The sequence below is a fragment of the Cherax quadricarinatus genome, chromosome 43 (assembly GCF_038502225.1).
Source record: "Cherax quadricarinatus isolate ZL_2023a chromosome 43, ASM3850222v1, whole genome shotgun sequence".
NCBI classification, from domain to species: Eukaryota; Metazoa; Arthropoda; class Malacostraca; order Decapoda; family Parastacidae; genus Cherax; species Cherax quadricarinatus.
Genome location: NC_091334.1, coordinates 11646049 through 11669592, shown reverse-complemented (window position 1 = coordinate 11669592; position 23544 = coordinate 11646049). Strand labels below are relative to the sequence as shown.

Below are 23544 nucleotides of genomic sequence, written 5' to 3'. Positions count from 1 at the left end.
ATGTAAAAAAATTAATTTTGCACCAAAAGAATCTTAGAAAACTTACTTAACCTTATTATAACAAGAACAATTTATTTTAGCCTAACCCAACTAAATATATTTTAGATTTGTTTACAGAAATTTAATACTAAACAAACACAGTGAAATATATTTTTTTCATTAGGTTCAGAATGATTTTGGCGAAATTATTGCATACACAAATTTTCACTTGTCCTATATGGCAAGATGAGTGTTGCTATTTAAGCCAAGATCGCAAATTCTGCCTATTCGGCACGACATATATATATATATATATATATATATATATATATATATATATATATATATATATATATATATATATATATATATGCAAGACAAGACACGAAGGGGGGGGGAAACCTTTAGTTCAAGTACTTTCACACTTTCAGTGCGTCATCAGGAGCTATGCAATGTTGCAAGGCAGCAACTGAAGGATTGAGGGGAAGTTTTTTCCAGAGTAGCGCAGCGCAGGTTGACACCAGGTGCTGCCTGAGTGCTAGTGTGTCCTGCAAGCTGCCCCCTCTCCTCCATGGTCTCAGGTGCTGCCTGAGTGCTAGTGTGTCCTGCAAGCTGCCCCCTCTCTTTCATGGTCTCAGGTGCTGCCTGAGTGCTAGTGTGTCCTACAAGCTGCCTCCTCTGCTCCATGGTCTCAGGTGCTGCCTGAGTGATAGTGTGTCCTACAAGCTGCCTCATCTCCTCCATGGTCTCAGGTGCTGCCTGAGTGACAGTATGTGTTTACAAGAGATTCTTTCATTAACAGTTTATCAATGGTGCGTCTTATGATGAGTAAGCTGCCACCTTATTACCAACGTTCATCCCCCCTCAATGCACCACCCCAGCCACAGCCTGGGGTGTGTCTGGGGTGGCAGCTGCAGGGGCAGTGGCATGACAGGTGTGGGGATGGTGTGAGCTGGTAACCGGGTTCCTAGGTGGGGTGGGCGGATTACTGGGGCGCTAGGTGAGTGGAGAGTCAACTCACCTGCCACTGAGTGGAGAGTTAACTCACCTGCCACTGAGTGGAGAGTAAACTCACCTGCCACTGAGTGAAGTCAACTCACCTGCCACTGAGTGGAGAGTAAACTCACCTGTCACTGAGTGAAGTCAACTCACCTGCCACTGAGTGGAGAGTTAACTCACCTGCCACTGAGTGGAGAGTAAATTCACCTGTCACTGAGTGAAGTCAACTCACCTGTCACTGAGTGAAGTCAACTCACCTGCCACTGAGTGGAGAGTAAACTCACCTGCCACTGAGTGGAGAGTTAACTCACCTGCCACTGAGTGGAGAGTAAACTCACCTGCCACTGAGTGAAGTCAACTCACCTGCCACTGAGTGGAGAGTTAACTCACCTGCCACTGAGTGGAGAGTTAACTCACCTGCCACTGAGTGAAGTCAACTCACCTGGCACTGAGTGAAGTCAACTCACCTGCCACTGAGTGAAGTCAACTCACCTGCCACTGAGTGGAGAGTCAACTCACCTGCCACTGAGTGAAGTCAACTCACCTGCCACTGAGTGGAGAGTCAACTCACCTGCCACTGAGTGAAGTCAACTCACCTGGCACTGAGTGAAGTCAACTCACCTGCCACTGAGTGAAGTCAACTCACCTGCCACTGAGTGGAGAGTCAACTCACCTGGCACTGAGTGAAGTCAACTCACCTGCCACTGAGTGAAGTCAACTCACCTGCCACTGAGTGGAGAGTCAACTCACCTGCCACTGTGCTCCAGCAGTCACATCTCATCTGCAACAACATAAACAGTCTGTATCAAAATCAAATATGTAAACATCTACATCTAACAACGATATCTCTCATATTTAAACATTTACACCATTTTTATTAAAAAATAATATATATATATATATATATATATATATATATATATATATATATATATATATATATATATATATATATATATATATATATATAATTCCTAACCATTTCCACCATAAAAATATACACTCTTAAAAAACTTAGCTTCATGAAGCCTATATAATCTGTATATAAAAAACTGAATATATAAGAAATAACGCTGGTCAACACTTATTACAGTGTTTTATGGTAAGTTTGTGCTGATGACTCCCAATATGTCATCAGTTTTCCCAGACTGGCTCTTGTTTTCCATAAATTTGGTTTCACTGAAAAAAAGAAAGGGAAAAATATATTGATCAGGCGGAGTTAACTTACAAATCGCACTGAAATTATTTTTTTTAGATCATGTAAAAGTTAAATCATGAAATATATACTTGCACTTCATTCTATCTAAAAGATTAACATATTAAGATAATTCAGAATACCACTAATTACTGCATATGAGAAAATGTTTGTACGAATTTCTTTTATGTTTGTGATGATCACAGTGTTGTTGAGTGAGCAACTGGAAGAGATGCATATTGGTTACCAGTGTGCAATAAGACATTTCAAGCTGCTACTGGAGCTGTCTATAAACAGCCACCGATCTCCTGGTGGATATTCAAGTCACAGTCGAAGAAGTTCAGGGATGTTATTGCTGTATACAAGTTCTTCATCTTGGCTAAAGTAAGGAAGGAGTTCAACCTCTCGTGTCCAATAAGCTGTTATTTTAGCTTCTTATTGTAGACAATTCTTTTCTTTTAGTCTGGATGCCAAAAGTTCAGTTGCTTGTTTTGACAGACTGAGGTCACGTATCGGATCATTGAATTCTTGGGAGAACTGCTGGGGTGTTGAAGTGCTTACTTCATATTCACTTCCACTGCTGTCACCTGTTACATCATAAACCCTGAGTTTCTTCAACATCTGGACAACGAAAAATCAGAGTGTTGTAAACACTGGTATGGGAACATCTTCACTGTGTGGCACAGGTCTCCTTGCTGATTCCAAATCAGGATATTCCAAACTATTCCACGGAGGGGGTGTTTGATCCCGCGGTCAAAGAGTCTCCAAACTCCAAACCGCGGGATCAAACCCCACCCGTGGTATCGTTTGTTTGCAATCGTGTCATTACGATTTCGTGAGTCAGGATATTCCCACTTGACTTTCTTATATAGATTGAAACCTTTCACATTAGCTATAGAGAAATAACAATCGTCTTGGTGGTTTCACGGTTCTCTCCGCACCATAGACAAACCCATGCGAGGCAGGTCCAAGTCTCCCACTGGCTTAACCCAATTACCCAATCTAATCAGGTCAGGAGCACGGCATCAGACCTACTAGCACAACTTGTTCACCTCCAACCCACACCCGCTCATGTATTTATCTAATCTATTTTTAAAACTACACAATATTTTGTCTTCAATGACGGTACTCGGGAGTTTGTTCCACTCATCCACAACTCTATTACCACATGGTGTAAACATTACTCACGAAATCGTAATGACACGATTGCAAACAAACCATACCCCGGCCGGGATTGAACCCGCGGTCAGAGAGTCTCACGCGACGGGCTGGAGTTTTGAGACTCTCTGACCGCGGGTTCAATCCCGGCCGGGGTATGGTTGGTTTTTTTTCACATGGTGTAGCAAACATGTGGGAGCCCAAGACGTGTTCTCCAAGCGCCACTCGAAAATAAGAAAGATAACCTTGTTTTACAAAATCTGTGATGTTTTGGTTTTTTCAAAGATCATTCGCCACAACTGCAGCAAAATGCTCGGGGATTCTTTAAGAAGACTCATCGTCAAGAACTTTTTTATCTGGAAAAATAACAAAAAAAAGTTACAATATTGCCAGGTGGTCGTTGTTGTTATAACTTCTTTCCTTAAATATTAAACCATTTAAATACAAAATTCTTATCTTTATTAAAACTGTCTGTATTATAGAACCTATCACTACATATACACGCGTCGTGACTCACGAAATCGTAATGACACGATTGCAAACAAACCATACCACGGGTGGGGATAGAACCCGCGACCAGAGAGTCATAAAACTCCAGGAGTTTAACGATTCTCTGGTCGCGGGTTCTATCCCCACCCATGGTATGGTTTTTTACACGCGTTATGTTAAGTTCCCTGTTAACTGAGGGTAGGTATGCAATATCTTACAAACTCGATCCAATTTGAACAACCTACTGCCACTTTCGAATTTAGCAACCCCCTAAAAAACCTAAATACCTTCAAATATCCTTGACAACGAATTTTTGTTGCTAACCAGTGTATATATACAAGCAACAGAGGAGCTGATTATAAGACATATACACCAGGACGTGTATGTATGTTTCTTAGTGTGTGGTATGTGCTGAGAGTCTTCCTTAATCTCTGCTCTAGAAATTAAAAGTATTCTTGACTGATGGTGAACAATTGACATGCAGCCTTAATGACCCTCGTGTAGTCGACAGCCTTAAAAACCTCATTAGCCAACCATTAACCTGTACTTGAGGGCTGGAATGAATTTACTCCAGAAATAGTGTATCAGAACCATTAGGAAATAATGTTATATATACAGAGAGGTGTGTATAAGTGTAAATACATAGAGACGTGTGCATATAAATCAGTGTATATACACTGTGGTGTGTGTCTGAGTAATATACACAGAATTTAATCCCTGTTTCAGGGATTAAAGTGTTCTTGGCTGGTGAAGTGTAAGTGACATGCAGCCTTTAATGGCCCTGGTGAAGTCTACATGTAACCAGTAGTCTTCCTACCGGTATATTCAACTTCGGGGACCATCGCCCCTGAGTCCCGGTCCTAGACCAAGGTTTCCGGCTGATAACCTTACCATTCACATTGATGCTAGCAGCAAGCTGCGTTCACACACACCGAAACAAGTGTATTAGTTGTGTGTGTGTGTGTGTGTGTGTGTGTGTGTGTGTGTGTGTGTGTGTGTGTGTGTGTGTGTGTGTGTGTGTGTGTGTGTTGAAATCAAGTTAAGTAGCGCCAGTACTAATAGCTCAGTAGTCTCAATTATTCCTTCCTATGTTTCTCTCTCCCTCGCTTATCTTTCTCCCTCTTTCACTCCCCACCTCCCTCTCCCCCTCCCCGCCTCCCGCCCCACCTCCCCGCCTCCCTCCCCACCTCCCCGCCCCCCTCCCCACCTCCCCGCCCCCCTCCCCGCCTCCCCACCCCCCTCCCCGCCTCCCCACATGCCTCATAACACACAAACTGAAGCAAACTTTGAACATAACTTAAACAAAAAAAAAAAATCTTTCACCACAGCATATAGGAGAAATTCCCCTGGCAGAGGTTTCTTATACTCTACTGCAGAGTAATAACCATCACTCATACAGCGCTTCTTTAATCATCCTCTACTTCTACGCCTCCTCTCCCCCCTTCTTCCTCCTCCACGTCCAACTACGCCAGCAGAAGACATGGCACTACAAGACATGGTGAGAGGACAAACTGAAGTAGACTGAACTGTTATCAAGACATCAATGCAACAACAAGTGAGGCTACTCAGAACTTCTCCAGACCTGACAATATATCTCCAGAGTTTTGGGGACAACTAGAGACCTTGTGTGAACCTTGAGTAAAGATTTACAAGTCACTAGTGTTGGGCAACACCAGTAAGACACTGCAAATGTGGAAAAACAATATCATCACCGGGAAGAGTAATAAAATTTATGCCTAAGAGCTTTCATGTGTCTTCACACACGTCTTCAAAGCAGTTATTTCTTCACTAACTGTGACTTGTCAGGTTGAGGATGGTGTCTAGTGTGCTCGACTCTGATACTGTCAGGTTGAGGATGTAAAAGGACACAAGTGCAACTAATGTGACATTTATTGTGGCAACGTTTCGCTCTCCAGGAGCTTTATCAAGCCATTACAAACAATACATGGACACAGAGGGTATATAAAGGCTCAGAGTGAGGTGAATACTAGTGAGGTACCATTCCGATGTTCACTAGTGGTAGTAGTAGTAGTAGTAGTGGTAGTGACAAAAGCAATTAATTCGTACATGAGTAAAAGGATATAAAAGCTATTACTTGGGTAACATAAAAACAGGTTGGACAAATATAAACTGGAATGAGGCAGGTTGTTTCAGTGTTCACTCTCTGTGCTTTGTGTAGTATAACAGGAGAGACTATGTGATGGCAGGGTTTACTGTTTTCAGGAGGATTCTTGCTAAGACTTCGGAGATGGTGAAGCTGCCGTTGTTTTGTTTAATTGTATTCGAAACAGCGATCAGTGCTGATTCAAGGCACTTGCGTGTGCGGAAATTAGTTTCTTTTATCACTAATTGGGCGTCTCTGAATTTCATAAGATGATTGGTGGAATTTCGGTGTTGTACACAGGCGTTGTTTAAGTTGTCGTTCCTACATGCGTATGTGTGTTCATTGAGGCGGGTGTCGAGGTTTCTTGCTGTTTCACCTACGTAGATCTTGTCACAGCCTCCACAGGGTATAGTGTAAACTCCTGCATTGACTGGTTCGTGGTGCTTGGGTTTTGTCCTGGTTAGATCCTTTATTGAAGTGGTAGAAGCGATGGCGACTCTGGTGTTAGCTTGTGAAAGTACTTTTGAGACGTTTAGTGCAACCTGGCTGTTGGGAAGAATTATAACTTTGTTGGGAGCGGTGTTGATGCGTGGAGAATTGATGATCTGAAGAGCTCTTTTCTTGCAGTCTTTGATGAAAAAAGAAGGAAATTGTAACTCAGTGAATGTTTGGTGAATGTAAGTACATTCCTCGTCAAGAAACTCAGGACTACAAATTCGGTATGCTCTTAGGAAAAACCCGATGATGATGCCTCTTTTGGTCTTGGTATCTTGACTGGAATAGAAGTGTGTGAGATCATTTTTATTGGTGGGTTTCCGATAAACTTGAAATCTTAGGTTGTTGTCTACTTTGTGAATGAGGACGTCGAGGAAAGGTAGCTTGTCATTGGACTCTTCTTCTAGTGTAAACTGAATCGCTGGTTCAACTGCGTTGAGCCTTGCCTGAAGATCCCGTACATCAAAACGTTTTGGAGTTATTACGAGGACATCGTCCACGTAACGTAACCAAGTGACGCTTGAAGGGATGATGTTGGCGAAGTGTTCGGACTCTAGGTGTTCCATGTATAAGTTGGCTAGGACGGCACTTATTGGGGACCCCATTCCCATGCCGTAGGTTTGTTTGTAGAGCTTGTTATTGAAGGAAAAACAGTTGAAGTTAACACAGAGTTCAATCAAGTCAACAAAATCTCCGGGAGGTAAAGGAAGATTAAGGTCCTGGTTGACTTTACGTCGTAGAACCTCGATGGCTTTTTTGGTAGGTACTTTTGTGAAGAGGGAAGTCACATCCAAACTGCTTAGTTTCTTGTTACGGATGGAGAGGTTACGGATGCGGTTGAGAAGGTCGCCTGAGTGTTTAAGATGAGCGGGGCTGATGGTCCCCAGAAGGCAGGAAAGATGTTTGGCAAGAACTCCGGCTAGTTTGTGTGGAGCACTGCCTATTCCTGACGTGATTGGTCTGAGAGGAATATTGTGTTTATGGGTCTTGGGTAAACCATACATGTGTGCTGGTTTAGGGTTGCTTGGTAACAAGTACAGAAGTTTCTTCCCTTCTCTAGTGCGTTTGAGTATTTGTCTGCTTTTGTATAGAAAGTCTTTGGTGAGCGTCTCCCACTGCTTTTGTCACTACCACTACTACTACTACTACTACCACTAGTGAACATCGGAATGGTACCTCACTAGTATTCACCTCACTCTGAGCCTTTATATACCCTCTGTGTCCATGTATTGTTTGTAATGGCTTGATAAAGCTCCTGGAGAGCGAAACGTTGCCACAATAAATGTCACATTAGTTGCACTTGTGTCCTTTTACTTTACATATTGTCGGTAATTCTACCAACTTTATTACAGGTTGAGGATGGTCTCTAGTGTGCTCGGCTGTGATACTGTCAGGTTGAGGATGGTGTCTAGTGTGCTCGGCTGTGATACTGTCAGGTTGAGGATGGTGTCTAGTGTGCTCGACTCTGATACTGTCAGGTTGAGGATGGTCTCTAGTGTGCTCGGCTGTGATACTGTCAGGTTGAGGATGGTGTCTAGTGTGCTCGGCTGTGATACTGTCAGGTTGAGGATGGTCTCTAGTGTGCTCGACTCTGATACTGTCAGGTTGAGGATGGTGTCTAGTGTGCTCAGCTCTGATACTGTCAGGTTGAGGATGGTCTCTAGTGTGCTCGGCTGTGATACTGTCAGGTTGAGGATGGTCTCTAGTGTGCTCGACTCTGATACTGTCAGGTTGAGGATGGTGTCTAGTGTGCTCGACTCTGATACTGTCAGGTTGAGGATGGTCTCTAGTGTGCTCGGCTGTGATACTGTCAGGTTGAGGATGGTCTCTAGTGTGCTCGGCTGTGATACTGTCAGGTTGAGGATGGTCTCTAGTGTGCTCGACTCTGATACTGTCAGGTTGAGGATGGTCTCTAGTGTGCTCGGCTGTGATACTGTCAGGTTGAGGATGGTGTCTAGTGTGCTCGGCTGTGATACTGTCAGGTTGAGGATGGTGTCTAGTGTGCTCGACTCTGATACTGTCAGGTTGAGGATGGTCTCTAGTGTGCTCGGCTGTGATACTGTCAGGTTGAGGATGGTGTCTAGTGTGCTCGACTCTGATACTGTCAGGTTGAGGATGGTGTCTAGTGTGCTCGGCTCTGATACTGTCAGGTTGAGGATGGTGTCTAGTGTGCTCGGCTCTGATACTGTCAGGTTGAGGATGGTGTCTAGTGTGCTCGACTCTGATACTGTCAGGTTGAGGATGGTCTCTAGTGTGCTCGGCTGTGATACTGTCAGGTTGAGGATGGTGTCTAGTGTGCTCGACTCTGATACTGTCAGGTTGAGGATGGTGTCTAGTGTGCTCGACTCTGATACTGTCAGGTTGAGGATGGTCTCTAGTGTGCTCGACTCTGATACTGTCAGGTTGAGGATGGTGTCTAGTGTGCTCGGCTGTGATACTGTCAGGTTGAGGATGGTGTCTAGTGTGCTCGACTCTGATACTGTCAGGTTGAGGATGGTGTCTAGTGTGCTCGACTCTGATACTGTCAGGTTGAGGATGGTGTCTAGTGTGCTCGGCTGTGATACTGTCAGGTTGAGGATGGTGTCTAGTGTGCTCGACTCTGATACTGTCAGGTTGAGGATGGTCTCTAGTGTGCTCGGCTCTGATACTGTCAGGTTGAGGATGGTGTCTAGTGTGCTCAGCTGTGATACTGTCAGGTTGAGGATGGTCTCTAGTGTGCTCGCCTCTGATACTGTCAGGTTGAGGATGGTCTCTAGTGTGCTCGGCTGTGATACTGTCAGGTTGAGGATGGTGTCTAGTGTGCTCGACTCTGATACTGTCAGGTTGAGGATGGTGTCTAGTGTGCTCGACTCTGATACTGTCAGGTTGAGGATGGTGTCTAGTGTGCTCGGCTGTGATACTGTCAGGTTGAGGATGGTGTCTAGTGTGCTCGACTCTGATACTGTCAGGTTGAGGATGGTCTCTAGTGTGCTCGGCTCTGATACTGTCAGGTTGAGGATGGTGTCTAGTGTGCTCAGCTGTGATACTGTCAGGTTGAGGATGGTCTCTAGTGTGCTCGCCTCTGATACTGTCAGGTTGAGGATGGTCTCTAGTGTGCTCGGCTGTGATACTGTCAGGTTGAGGATGGTGTCTAGTGTGCTCGGCTGTGATACTGTCAGGTTGAGGATGGTGTCTAGTGTGCTCAGCTCTGATACTGTCAGGTTGAGGATGGTCTCTAGTGTGCTCGGCTCTGATACTGTCAGGTTGAGGATGGTCTCTAGTGTGCTCGGCTCTGATACTGTCAGGTTGAGGATGGTGTCTAGTGTGGTCAGCTCTGATACTGTCAGGTTGAGGATGGTCTCTAGTGTGCTCGGCTCTGATACTGTCAGGTTGAGGATGGTGTCTAGTGTGCTCAGCTCTGATACTGTCAGGTTGAGGATGGTGTCTAGTGTGCTCGGCTGTGATACTGTCAGGTTGAGGATGGTGTCTAGTGTGCTCGGCTGTGATACTGTCAGGTTGAGGATGGTGTCTAGTGTGCTCGGCTGTGATACTGTCAGGTTGAGGATGGTGTCTAGTGTGCTCGGCTGTGATACTGTCAGGTTGAGGATGGTCTCTAGTGTGCTCGGCTGTGATACTGTCAGGTTGAGGATGGTGTCTAGTGTGCTCGGCTGTGATACTGTCAGGTTGAGGATGGTGTCTAGTGTGCTCGGCTCTGATACTGTCAGGTTGAGGATGGTCTCTAGTGTGCTCGACTCTGATACTGTCAGGTTGAGGATGGTCTCTAGTGTGCTCGGCTCTGATACTGTCAGGTTGAGGATGGTCTCTAGTGTGCTCGGCTCTGATACTGTCAGGTTGAGGATGGTCTCTAGTGTGCTCGGCTGTGATACTGTCAGGTTGAGGATGGTGTCTAGTGTGCTCGGCTCTGATACTGTCAGGTTGAGGATGGTGTCTAGTGTGCTCGACTCTGATACTGTCAGGTTGAGGATGGTGTCTAGTGTGCTCGACTCTGATACTGTCAGGTTGAGGATGGTGTCTAGTGTGCTCGGCTCTGATACTGTCAGGTTGAGGATGGTCTCTAGTGTGCTCGACTCTGATACTGTCAGGTTGAGGATGGTCTCTAGTGTGCTCGGCTCTGATACTGTCAGGTTGAGGATGGTCTCTAGTGTGCTCAGCTCTGATACTGTCAGGTTGAGGATGGTCTCTAGTGTGTTCGACTCTGATATTCGCAGAGGCAGAGTGACCCGAAAAAGAAAAAACGAATTCTTTTCTTCTTTCTACATTTAGTAATGTATACAGGAGAAGGGGTTACTAGCGCCTTGCTCCCGACATTATAGTCGCCTCTTACGACACGCACGGCTTCCCTAGCAAGAATTTTTCACTACATTTACGAGAATTTATTGTCGTCTTAATAATTTAACTGTTTGAGACTGTTTATAACAACAAGCTCCTGGGACTCTTGTGACTCACGCAATCGTAATAACATGACTGTGGTGTTAACTAGGTGAAAGTTGTGGTGTTAACTAGGTCAGTGTTGTGGTGTTAACTAGGTCAGTGTTGTGGTGTTAACTAGGTCAGTGTTGTGATGCTATGTGAGAGCTGTGGTGTTAACTAGGTCAGTGTTGTGGTGTTAACTAGGTTAGTGTTGTGGTGTTAACTATGTGAGAGTTGTGGTGTTAACTAGGTGAGAGTTGTGGTGTTAACTAGGTCAGTGTTGTGGTGTTAACTAGGTCAGCGTTGTGGTGTTAACTAGGTCAGTGTTGTGGTGTTAACTAGGTCGGTGTTGTGGTGTTAACTAGGTCAGTGTTGTGGTGTTAACTAGGTGAGAGTTGTTGTGTTAACTAGGTGAGAGTTGTGGTGTTAACTAGGTCAGTGTTGTGGTGTTAGCTACGTCAGTGTTGTGGTGTTAACTAGGTCAGTGTTGTGGTGTTAATTAGGTCAGTGTTGTGGTGTTAACTAGATGAGAGTTGTGGTGTTAACTAGGTGAGAGTTGTGGTGTTAACTAGGTCAGTGTTGTGGTGTTAACTAGGTGAGAGTTGTGGTGTTAACTAGGTGAGAGTTGTGGTGTTAACTAGGTCAGTGTTGTGGTGTTAACTAGGTGATAGTTGTGGTGTTAACTAGGTGAGAGATGTGGTGTTAACTAGGTGAGAGTTGTGGTGTTAACTAGGTCAGTGTTGTGGTGTTAACTAGGTGAGAGTTGTGGTGTTAACTAGGTGAGAGTTGTGGTGTTAACTAGGTCAGTGTTGTGGTGTTAACTAGGTGAGAGTTGTGGTGTTAACTCGGTCAGTGTTGTGATGTTAACCAGGTGAGAGTTGTGGCGTTAACTCGGTCAGTGTTGTGGTGTTAACTAGATGAGTGTTGTGGTGTTAACTAGGTCAGTGTTGTGGTGTTAACTAGGTGAGCGTTGTGGTGTTAACTAGGTCAGTGTTGTGGTGTTAACTAGGTCAGTGTTGTGGTGTTAACTAGGTCAGTGTTGTGGTGTTAACTAGGTCAGTGTTGTGGTGTTAACTAGGTGAGAGTTGTGGTGTTAACTCGGTCAGTGTTGTGGTGTTAACTAGATGAGTGTTGTGGTGTTAACTAGGTCAGCGTTGTGGTGTTAACTAGGTGAGCGTTGTGGTGTTAACTAGATGAGTGTTGTGGTGTTACCTAGATGAGTGTCGTGGTGTTAACTAGGTCAGTGTCGTGGTGTTAACTAGGTCAGTGTTGTGGTGTTAACTAGGTCAGTGTTGTGGTGTTAACTAGGTCAGTGTTGTGGTGTTAACTAGGTCAGTGTCGTGGTGTTAACTAGGTCAGTGTCGTTGTGTTAACTAGGTCAGTGTTGTGGTGTTAACTAGGTCAGTGTTGTGGTGTTAACTAGGTCAGTGTCGTGGTGTTAACTAGTTCAGTGTTGTGGTGTTACCTAGGTGAGTGTTGTGGTGTTACCTAGGTGAGTGTCGTGGTGTTAACCAGGTCAGTGTCGCGGTGTTAATTAGGTCAGTGTCGTGGTGTTAACTAGGTCAGTGTTGTGGTGTTATCTAGGTGAGAGTTGTGGTGTTACCTAGGTGAGTGTCGTGGTGTTAACTGGGTCAGTGTTGTGGTGCTAACTAGGTGAGTGTCGTGGTGTTAACTAGGTCAGTGTCGTGGTGTTAACTAGGTCAGTGTCGTGGTGTTAACTAGGTCAGTGTCGTGGTGTTAACTAGGTGAGTGTCGTGGTGTTAACTAGGTGAGTGTCGTAGTGTTAACTAGGTGAGAGTTGTGGTGTTAACTAGGTTAGCGTTGTGGTGTTAATTAGGTCAGCGTTGTGGTGTTAACTAGGTGAGTGTCGTGGTGTTAACTAGGTGAGTGTCGTGGTGTTAACTAGGTGAGTGTTGTGGTGTTAACTAGGTGAGTGTCGTGGTGTTAACTAGGTCAGTACACATGAGAGAGACATACAGACCATCACCTCCCTCCCTCCCTCCCTCCCTCCCTCGTCTGCTGTTCCTGCTGACTGTGTCAGTTTATTTAGGTACATGTCTCAGTAGTAGTAACCAGTTACCTGTAACCAGTTACCAGTAACCAGTGTACCAGTAGATGACTCACTACCAACCGTCTCTGCGTGAATCACTGTCTGTATTCATATTGTGGGGAGACCTCATCCACTTCAATGGATCAATCTGTTCCACCAGTTGAGGAGAAAGACTTAGCTCCCACTGACTTCCCAGGTGAAGTCAAACGTTTGTTGACTCTGTTGAACAAACGTCGTAAAGCCATTGCCTTACCAGGTGAGAAGATGGGTATAACGAACTTATTGTCCCATCGTATTCCACTTGAACCTGGTACTAGACCTATCTACATACCTGCGTACAGAATGCCTCATTCACAAGTTGCTGTCGCAGAAGAATTGATCAATCAAATGCTCGATGATGGAGTTATTGCACCTAGCAATTCACCTTGGAATGCACCCTTGATCCTAGTACCTAAGAAGGATGGTACTTGGCGACCAGTGATTGACTTTAGGAAGTTAAATGCGAAAGCCATTCCAGATCGCTTCCCACTTCCTGTACTGGGTGATCTTTTACGTAACATCGGAGATAACAAAGTCTTTTCAACCCTGGATTTGTTACAAGGGTTTTGGCAAGTCCCTCTTCACGAGGACAGCCAAGAGCTAACTGCATTCTCCACTCCTACAGGTCATTATCACTTCCTCCGTATGGCGTTTGGATTACGATCCTCCCCTATCACGTTCTCAAGGCTCATGACTAATATCTTTAGAGGTCTCATAGGTAATGCACTTATGGTGTACTTAGATGACGTAATCGTCATGTCTAAAGACGTGGATACACACTTGAAAAGACTTGATGTAGTACTTGGTAAGCTTGAAGAAGCCAATTTAAAGATCAAACTGTCTAAATGTCAATTTTTCAGATCAGAAATTAAGTTTCTTGGTCACATAGTCACTCCTAGAGGGGTTACGACTGACCAAAGTAAAGTAACTGCAGTACTAAATTTTCCAACTCCCAAAACTGCTGATGCCGTAAGATCCTTTGTGGGCTTAGCAGGTTTTTATAGATCTTTCATTGCCAATTTTTCTTCCATAGCTGCTCCTCTAACTGAGTTGCTTAAGAAAGATGCTCCTTTTGTTTGGACCTTCCGTCAAGAAAGAGCATTCCAAACTCTAAAAGAAAAGCTAACATCTGCTCCAATTTTGAAATTTCCAAATTTTTCTAAGCCCTTCTATCTGACAACTGATGCTAGTTCAATTGGCATAGGTGCCATACTAGCTCAGAAGACCGATGGCAAGTACAACGCAGTTGCATTTGCTAGCCGAGTCCTTACGAAGGCTGAACGTAATTATACAGTAACGGAGCAAGAAGCTTTAGCAATAGTATGGTCTTTGAAGCACTTCCGAGACATTATTTACCAGTACCCTGTTCATGTCTTGACAGACCATGTGCCACTAATACCTTTATTCCAGAACAAACAGCCTACTGGAAGGTTAGCCAGATGGACCTTGACTATCCAAGAGTTCAGTCCCACTTTTGAACATTTACCTGGCAAGTCGAATGTAGTCGCAGATGCTTTATCGCGACACGTTAGTGTAGTTACTGCAGATCCTTCATTTACTGTCGAGGATGTCAAAACTGCCCAAAGAACAGATCCCATGTGGTCTGGTGTGATTCGATTCCTGCTCCAGGAAGATCTTATTCTTACTGTGAAGCCACCAGCACCCATTAGTGACTTTGTAATGAGCCAAGAATTACTGTATCGAACAGCCGAGTTGGGTACTCCAAGCAGAAGAGTTTACCAGTTAGTAACTCCACAGTCACTAGTGAATGTAGCCTTACAGCTAGTTCATGATGCACCAGGTGTTGCACACCCTGGTATGGATCGTTCAGTAAAACAAGCCAGATTGAAATACTTTTGGCCTCGTATGGCAACTGATATTTCTGAGTATGTTAAGAAATGTAGTGTCTGCATGCAACATAAAGGTAATGCTAATGGCCCTAATCCAATCCAAGTGTATCCAACTACTAGCGAACTGTGGGAAAGAGTTGCGCTAGATTTGTTAACTAATTTCCAATGTTCCCTCCAAGGCAACAAACATCTGTGTGTTATGGTAGACCATTTCACCAGATATTGTGAGTTAGTTCCTATTGCAGATAAGACTGCCGAGACAGTAGCTAAAGCGTTTAAAGAACACATTATCTGCAGGCATACCACCCCTAAGTCCCTAGTAACAGATAATGGAGGTGAATTCTGTAATGAGATTCTTGAAAATTTGTGTACCTTGTACAAGATCTCTAAATCCACCATTGTTCCTCATCATCCTGCCAGCAATGGGTTAGTGGAACGAACCAATAAGAAAGTACTTGATGTCTTGAGAGCCACTATCAATCCCAACAGTGAAACTTGGGATGAAGTTATACCTGATGTGCAGTGTGCTATAAATTCTGCTTACAATGTTTCTATAGGTGACACTCCACATTATGCATTGTATGGTGTAGATAAACGTTTGCCTTATGAGTTGCTATATTCTAATCCGAAACCAAATTACAACCCTGATGATTTCATAGCAACTCGTACCAGCTTAGCTCAAAGTGTTTTTAGAAGAATCCGTGAAATACTTCATAAATCAACAGCAGAATTTACAAGTCGCAAACACTCGAGCAAAGCCATCCAAAATCAAAGTAGGTTCGAGAGTTATGCTGATTAACTTTAACAAAACGTCTGCAATGCCAAAGCTTGATCAAAAGTTTGTTGGTCCTTATCGAGTAGTTGAACATATCACTGGTAATAAGTATAAGGTTAGAGAAATTAGTACTGGTCAGTGTAAAGAATCGCATTTAGATCATATGAAGTTAGTATGTGATGATAATGATGTTCCAACCCAGACTAATGTGACAGACTCTGACAATCCTCCTGATCCTGTACTCTCTTCCTCTGATACTCAGTCAGACGATCAACCTGAATGTCGTTATTCCCTACGTACACGACAAGTATTGAGAAATCCTCAAGTATCATTTGTAACTTCCAATTCAGATTTGCCTCAAATGCAGCATGAGTTAGCCAATGCAACAGAGTTTGATCCTCCCAGAGATGACACTCATTCTGCATATGTCAATCTTACCCTAGCAGAGTTGGGGTTAAATGTAAATAACCTGTATAGATGAATAATTACAGTATCAACTTATCAGTATTCAAGAATTTTTTTTTGTGTTCGTGTTCTCTCCGAATTCTGAGAGTTAACAGTCTAGATTTGAGTGCACCGAATCTGCCTTTCTGTTAAACACTCTTTCTTTGATATATTCCTTCCTCAGAATCCGTAGATCACATGAATACAGATCGATCGATCAAATTTTTTTTTTATCACTTCTATTGTGTAATCCCAACGTTGAGTTTCATTCGATGAGTTGTGCTATATTATACCTTGTATTGCATTACAGTTTCAGTTACATAAGCTTCCATTCCAATGTTATACTTATGTTACCTGGAGGTTACCTGGAGGTTATTCCGGGGATCAACGCCCCCGCGGCCCGGTCCACGACCAGGCCTCCCGATGGATCAGGGCCTGATCAACTAGGCTGTTACTGCTGGCCGCACGCAGTCCGACGTACGAGCCACAGCCCGGCTGATCCGGCACTGACTTTAGGTATCTGTCCAGCTCTCTCTTGAAGGCAGCCAGGGGTTTATTGGCAATTCCCCTAATGCTTGATGGGAGGCTGTTGAACAGTTTTGGGCCCCGGACACTTATGTGTGTTATAATGTTCAATTGTTGTGTACTTTGACATTGTATAGAATCAGCCCAAGCCGTATACCTGCCATCTCTAGTTTGTATTAGTTGTATGTCGGGACAACACACGTTAGCGTCGCCGAGCTCTCAGTAGTAGTAACCAGTTACCAGTAACCAGTTACCAGTAACCAGTGTACCAGTAGATGACTCACTACCAACCGTCTCTGCGTGAATCACTGTCTGTATTCATATTGTGCTGACCACAGCAGTATTCAAAGACCCCCTCAGGGTACTGTGGGCGGTCAGTGATACGAGAGTGAGCAAGGAGGCAGGTACGGCTGTTAGGGCGCTTCACACATTATCCGTAATTATACGTACTACCAGCCTACGTGAGTATTACTTTACCCTATCCACGTGTTCGAACTCCCACATGATACATGTACACATAAGCACAACTATCATACATAGTGTAAATTACCCCCAGGAACATAAGTCACTTTGTCTTAGTTTTTGGGGTTATCCTGGGAAATTTACATATATGCTATGTATCATAACTTATGTAACTGTATATGTACCCAGGCCTGGATAAACTTACTGACCAAGGATAACCCCAAAAAGTCAGACAGTGGCTTATGTCCACTGAGATCCTTGTGAGCAGACTGTACCAGGTACGTACACTTCACTCTCAAGGTACCTTGCTAATAATAATAATAATAATAATAATAATAATAATAATAATAATAATAATAATAATAATATCTTTATTTCTACAAGTACATGTACAAGGTATTCGGTCCTAGCTGACATCAATGACATTCTGCTATATAGAAAGCCGCTTGTTATGCTGAGCATTTCGGGCAAATTATGCCAATTTTGTCCCAGGATGCGACCCACAGCAGTCAACTAACACCCAGGTATCCAATACTGTTACTGATGGGTGAACAGGGACAACGGGTGTAAGGAAACACGTCCAATGTTTCCACCCTTGCCGGAAATCGAACCCGGACCCTCAGCGTGCGAAGCGAGAGCTTGGTGGCCCGTATAGAGGTTTAATTGTATGTGAATATGTAACTGTGCATGTTTGTGAGGTTCTAACTGTATATGAAGGTTTAATTTATGTGTGAGTGAATATTGCCTAATATTTGGGTGGGAGCAGGGAGGGAGGGGAGGGGAGGGGCGGGACGGGGAAAAGAGGGGAGGAAAAGGTGAGGGGAGCGGAGGGGAGAGGAGGGGAAGAGGCTAATAAATAGCCTGGTTGGGGGGGAAGGGGTGAGTTAGGCCTATCACGAAATGAGTTACACATTTTGGGGTATCCGGCAGGGCGGGAGGGGGGGGGGAGAGGGGAGGATGAGGGGGAAATACTTCCAGTATGGGGTGGAGGTGGAATGAGGGGTAACAATGAGGGGAAATATGTAACAGCGAGGGAGCGGAGAGGTAGTAAGGGAGAGAAGAAGATGTACGAGGTAGTGAGGGAGAGAAGATGTAAGAGGTAGTGAGGGAGAGAAGATGTAAGAGGTAGTGAGGGAGAGAAGATGTAAGAGGTAGTGAGGGAGAGAAGAAAGTGTAAGAGGTAGTGAGGGAGAGAAGATGTAAGAGGTAGTGAGGGAGAGAAGAAGATGTAAGAGGTAGTGAGGGAGAGAAGATGTAAGAGGTAGTGAGGGAGGGAAGAAAATGTAAGAGGTAGTGAGGGAGAGAAGAAAGTGTAAGAGGTAGTGAGGGAGAGAAGATGTAAGAGGTAGTGAGGGAGAGAAGAAGATGTAAGAGGTACTGAGGGAGAGAAGAAAGTGTAAGAGGTAGTGAGGGAGAGAAGATGTAAGAGGTAGTGAGGGAGAGAAGAAGATGTAAGAGGTAGTGAGGGAGAGAAGAAAGTGTAAGAGGCAGTGAGGGAGAGAAGAAGATGTAAGAGGTAGTGAGGGAGAGATGTAAGAGGTAGTGAGGGAGAGAAGATGTAAGAGGTAGTGAGGGAGAGAAGAAGATGTAAGAGGTAGTGAGGGAGAGAGGAAGATGTAAGAGGTACTGAGGGAGAGAAGAAAGTGTAAGAGGCAGTGAGGGAGAGAAGATGATGTAAGAGGTAGTGAGGGAGAGATGTAAGAGGTAGTGAGGGAGAGAAGATGTAAGAGGTAGGGAGGGAGAGAAGAAGATGTAAGAGGTAGTGAGGGAGAGAAGAAGATGTAAGAGGTAGTGAGGGAGAGAAGAAGATGTAAGAGGTAGTGAGGGAGAGATGTAAGAGGTAGTGAGGGAGAGAAGAAAGTGTAAGAGGTAGTGAGGGAGAGAAGATGTAAGAGGTAGTGAGGGAGAGAAGAAGATGTAAGACGTACTGAGGGAGAGAAGAAAGTGTAAGAGGTAGTGAGGGAGAGAAGATGTAAGAGGTAGTGAGGGAGAGAAGAAGATGTAAGAGGTAGTGAGGGAGAGATGTAAGAGGTAGTGAGGGAGAGAAGATGTAAGAGGTAGTGAGGGAGAGAAGAAGATGTAAGAGGTAGTGAGGGAGAGAAGAAGATGTAAGAGGTAGTGAGGGAGAGAAGAAGATGTAAGAGGTAGTGAGGGAGAGAAGAAGATGTAAGAGGTAGTGAGGGAGAGATGTAAGAGGTAGTGAGGGAGAGAAGAAGATGTAAGAGGTAGTGAGGGAGAGAAGATGATGTAAGAGGTAGTGAGGGAGAGATGTAAGAGGTAGTGAGGGAGAGAAGATGTAAGAGGTAGTGAGGGAGAGAAGATGATGTAAGAGGTAGTGCGGGAGAGAAGAAGATGTAAGAGATAGTGAGGGAGAGAAGATGTAAGAGGTAGTGCGGGAGAGAAGATGATGTAAGAGGTAGTGAGGGAGAGAAGATGATGTAAGAGGTAGTGAGGGAGAGAAGAAGATGTAAGAGGTAGTGAGGGAGAGAAGAAGATGTAAGAGATAGTGAGGGAGAGAAGATGTAAGAGGTAGTGCGGGAGAGAAGATGATGTAAGAGGTAATGAGGGAGAGAAGATGATGTAAGAGATAGTGAGGGAGAGAAGAAGATGTAAGAGGTAGTGAGGGAGAGAAGAAGATGTAAGAGGTAGTGAGGGAGAGAAGAAGATGTAAGAGGTAGTGCGGGAGAGAAGATGTAAGAGGTAGTGCGGGAGAGAAGAAGATGTAAGAGATAGTGAGGGAGAGAAGATGTAAGAGGTAGTGCGGGAGAGAAGAAGATGTAAGAGATAGTGAGGGAGAGAAGATGTAAGAGGTAGTGAGAGAGAGAAGATGTAAGAGGTAGTGAGGGAGAGAAGAAGATGTAAGAGGTAGTGAGGGAGAGAAGATGATGTAAGAGGTAGTGAGGGAGAGAAGAAGATGTAAGAGGTAGTGAGGGAGAGAATATGATGTAAGAGGTAGTGAGGGAGAGAAGAAGATGTAAGAGGTAGTGAGGGAGAGAAGATGATGTAAGAGATAGTGAGGGAGAGAAGATGTAAGAGGTAGTGAGGGAGAGAAGAAAATGTAAGAGGTAGTGAGGGAGAGAAGAAGATGTAAGAGGTAGTGAGGGAGAGAAGATGTAAGAGGTAGTGAGGGAGAGAAGATGTAAGAGGTAGTGTGGGAGAGAAGAAGATGTAAGAGGTAGTGAGGGAGAGAAGAAGATGTAAGTGGTAGTGAGGGAGAGAAGAAGATGTAAGACGTAGTGAGGGAGAGAAGAAGATGTAAGTGGTAGTGAGGGAGAGAAGAAGATGTAAGACGTAGTGAGGGAGAGAAGATGTAAGAGGTAGTGAGGGAGAGAAGAAGATGTAAGAGGTAGTGAGGGAGAGAAGAAAGTGTAAGAGGTAGTGAGGGAGAGAAGATGTAAGAGGTAGTGAGGGAGAGAAGAAGATGTAAGAGGTAGTGAGGGAGAGAAGAAGATGTAAGAGGTAGTGAGGGAGAGAAGAAGATGTAAGAGGTAGTGAGGGAGAGAAGAAGATGTAAGAGGTAGTGAGGGAGATAAGATGTAAGAGGGAGTGAGGGAGAGAAAGATGTAAGAGGTAGTGAGGGAGAGAAGAAGTAAGAGGTAGTGAGGGAGAGAAGAAGATGTAAGAGGTAGTGAGGGAGAGAAGATGTATGAGGTAGTAAGGGAGAGAAGACATAAGAGGAAGTGAGGGAGAGAAGAAGATGTAAGAGGTAGTGAGGGAGAGAAGATGTGAGAGGTAGTGAGGGAGAGAAGATGATGTAAGAGGTAGTGAGGGAGAGAAAGATGTAAGAGGTAGTGAGGGAGAGAAGAAGATGTAAGAGGTAGTGAGGGAGAGAAGAAGATGGAAGAGATATTGAGGGAGAGAAGAAGATGTAAGAGGTAGTGAGGGAGAGAAGAAGATGTAAGAGGTAGTGAGGGAGAGAAGAAGATGTAAGAGGTGGTGAGGGAGAGAAGAAGATGTAAGAGGTAGTGAGGGAGAGAAGATGTAAGAGGTAGTGAGGGAGAGAAGAAGATGTAAGAGGTAGTGAGGGAGAGAAGAAAGTGTAAGAGGTAGTGAGGGAGAGAAGATGTAAGAGGTAGTGAGGGAGAGAAGAAGATGTAAGAGGTAGTGAGGGAGAGAAGATGTAAGAGGTAGTGAGGGAGAGAAGAAAGTGTAAGAGGTAGTGAGGGAGAGAAGAAAGTGTAAGAGGTAGTGAGGGAGAGAAGATGTAAGAGGTAGTGAGGGAGAGAAGAAAGTGTAAGAGGTAGTGAGGGAGAGAAGATGTAAGAAGTAGTGAGGGAGAGAAGAAAGTGTAAAAGTAGTGAGGGAGAGAAGATGTAAGAAGTAGTGAGGGAGAGAAGAAAGTGTAAGAGGTAGTGAGGGAGAGAAGATGTAAGAAGTAGTGAGGGAGAGAAGAAGATGTAAGAGGTAGTGAGGGAGAGAAGAAGATGTAAGAGGTAGTGAGGGAGAGAAGATGTAAGAGATAGTGAGGGAGAGAAGATGTAAGAGGTAGTGAGGAAGAGAAAGATGTAAGAGGTAGTGAGGGAGAGAAGAAGATGTAAGAGGTAGTGAGGGAGAGAAGATGTAAGAGGTAGTGAGGGAGAGAAGATGTAAGAGGTAGTGAGGGAGAGAAGATGTAAGAGGTAGTGAGGGAGAGAAAGATGTAAGATGTAGTGAGGGAGAGAAGATGTAAGAGGTAGTGAGGGAGCGAAGATGTAAGAGGTAGTGAGGGAGAGAAGATGTAAGAGGTAGTGAGGGAGAGAAGATGCAAGAGGTAGTGAGGGAGAGAAGATGTAAGAGGTAGTGAGGGAGAGAAGATGTAAGAGGTAGTGAGGGAGAGAAGAAGATGTAAGAGGTAGTGAGGGAGAGAAGATGTAAGAGGTAGTGAGGGAGAGAAGATGTAAGAGGTAGTGAGGGAGAGAAGATGTAAGAAGTAGTGAGGGAGCGAAGAAGATGTAAGAGGTAGTGAGGGAGAGAAGATGTAAGAAGTAGTGAAGGAGAGAAAAAGATGTAAGAGGGAGTGAGGGAGAGAAGATGTATGAGGTAGTGAGGGAGAGAAGAAGATGTAAGAGGTAGTGAGGGAGAGAGATGGGAGGAAGAAGGTAGAAGGGAAGAAGCATAGGACAGGTAAAGTGAAGATGAGAAAAAGATGGTTAAGAAGAGAGAGAGAGAGAGAGAGAGAGAGAGAGAGAGAGAGAGAGAGAGAGAGAGAGAGAGAGAGAGAGAGAGAGAGAGAGAGAGAGAGAGAGAGAGATAGAAAGGAGTGATGAGAAGAGAAGTAGACAAGATCGGGGAAGAGCATGGTACACAGTAAGGTATACAGCACGGTGCACAGCACTGTACACAGCATGGTACACAGCACTGTACACAGCACTGTACGCAGCAAGGAACATAGCAAGGAACACAGCAAGGAACATAGCAAGGAACACAAGGTAAACAGCAAGGTATACAGCACAGTACACAGCAAGGTAAACAGCAAGGAACATAGCAAGGAACACAGCGGGGAACACAAGGTACATAGCAAGGTACACAGCAAGGAACATAGCAAGGAACACAGTGGGGAACACAAGGTACATAGCAAGGTACACAGCAAGGAACATAGCAAGGAACACAGTGGGGAACACAACAAGGTACGTAGCAAGGTACACAGCAAGGAACATAGCAAGGAACACAGCGGGGAACACAACAAGGTACATAGCAAGGTACACAGCAAGGAACATAGCAAGGAACACAGCGGGGAACACAACAAGGTACATAGCAAGGAACACAGTGGGGAACACAAGGTACATAGCAAGGTACACAGCAAGGAACATAGCAAGGAACACAGCGGGGAACACAACAAGGTACATAGCAAGGTACACAGCAAGGAACATAGCAAGGAACACAGCGGGGAACACAACAAGGTACGTAGCAAGGTACACAGCAAGGAACATAGCAAGGAACACAGCGGGGAACACAACAAGGTACATAACAAGGTACACAGCAAGGTACACAGCAAGGAACACAGCGGGGAACACAACAAGGTACGTAGCAAGGAACATAGCAAGGAACACAGCGGGGAACACAACAAGGTACATAGCAAGGTACACAGCAAGGAACACAGCGGGGAACACAACAAGGTACGTAGCAAGGTACACAGCAAGGAACATAGCAAGGAACACAGCGGGGAACACAACAAGGTACATAGCAAGGTACACAACAAGGAACACAACAAGGTACATAGCAAGGTACACAACAAGGAACACAACAAGGTACATAGCAAGGTACACAGCAAGGAACACAAGGTACACAGCAAGGTACACAGCAAGGTACACAACAAGGTACATAGCAAGGTACACAACAAGGAACACAAGGTACACAACAAGGTACACAGCAAGGTACACAGCAAGGAACACAACAAGGTACACAGCAAGGTACACAGCAAGGTATATGGCAAGGTACACAACACGGCTGACAGTACATTACACAGAACGGTACATCATAAGGTACCTAGCAAAGTACACAGTGTTTCGAGGATCAACATCCTCTCATCACTGTCCCAGACCAGACCTCCCAATGGATGACCTGATCAACCAGGCTGCTGATGCAAGCTGC

General features: G+C 44.6%; 1 protein-coding gene across 5 annotated transcripts in view; it reads right to left on the bottom strand.

Annotated features, from left to right (window-relative positions):
* The window catches only part of LOC128694262 (ankyrin repeat domain-containing protein 50), a 466221-nt gene that overhangs the window by 285877 nt on the left and 156800 nt on the right, over nt 1-23544 (bottom strand). For all 5 annotated transcript variants that reach the window (XM_070093575.1, XM_053784297.2, XM_053784300.2 and 2 more), the window contains exon 2: nt 1729-1759. The gene's annotated coding sequence lies outside the window, so the exon portion shown is untranslated. The remainder of the gene's footprint in view (nt 1-1728; nt 1760-23544) is intronic.